Genomic DNA, 703 nt, shown 5'->3' with positions numbered 1-703 from the left:
ATCAACTTTTTTTTTAATGGAAACCCCCATTTTTTTATTCCAGAATCGGAAAGAGCGGGAAAATTTACATTCAGATATGTATTTGACCCATGGGTCCAAGGGACCCCTCAAGGTCATTTCAAGCTCATATTATTTGAACATAGTAATGAATCACGAGGCAGGTAGCTTGGTGAGAAACGTTTTAGACAAAAGATTTAAGGTTTTGACCAAGCGATTGGATGGTGACCTTGTCTTTGACCTCGAGGTCATTTTTCGTTACCTTGACATTTTAACCTCCAATTGACTCCTAGAGTCTGTTTTGACCCATTTAGTGAATACACATCCAAACGTAGGATTTTGTATTCTTTCTGATTCCGGAGCCAGAAATAGGGGTTTCCGTTTAAAAGTTCAAAGTTGACCTTGAAAAGACTTCTCAGGATGTGTCAAAGGTCGAAGTCAAGGTCACCAACAAATACCCCGTTCGAAACCCTACAACTTTCGTCCAACACATTTATCTCGAACATTAAAAAGAAAAAGTTTACCTTGAAATGACCTCGAAAAATGACCTCGAGGTCAAAGACAAGGTCACCATCTAATCGCTTGGTCAAAACCTTAAATCTTTTGTCTAAAACGTTTCTCACCAAGCCACTTGCCTCGTAATTCATTACTATGCTCAAGTAATGTGAGCTTGAAATGACCTTGAGGGGTCCCTTGGACCCATGGG

General features: G+C 39.8%; 1 protein-coding gene across 2 annotated transcripts in view; it reads left to right on the top strand.

Annotated features, from left to right (window-relative positions):
* The window catches only part of LOC116844062 (GATOR complex protein Iml1), a 12,341-nt gene that overhangs the window by 6,107 nt on the left and 5,531 nt on the right, over positions 1 to 703 (top strand). The gene's annotated exons all lie outside the window — the stretch shown is intronic.

The sequence above is a fragment of the Odontomachus brunneus genome, unplaced genomic scaffold, assembly GCF_010583005.1.
Source record: "Odontomachus brunneus isolate Ranch 3 - 2012 unplaced genomic scaffold, Obru_v1 Obru_scaffold_039, whole genome shotgun sequence".
Classification (NCBI taxonomy): domain Eukaryota; kingdom Metazoa; phylum Arthropoda; class Insecta; order Hymenoptera; family Formicidae; genus Odontomachus; species Odontomachus brunneus.
This window is presented reverse-complemented; position numbering and strand designations above follow the sequence as displayed.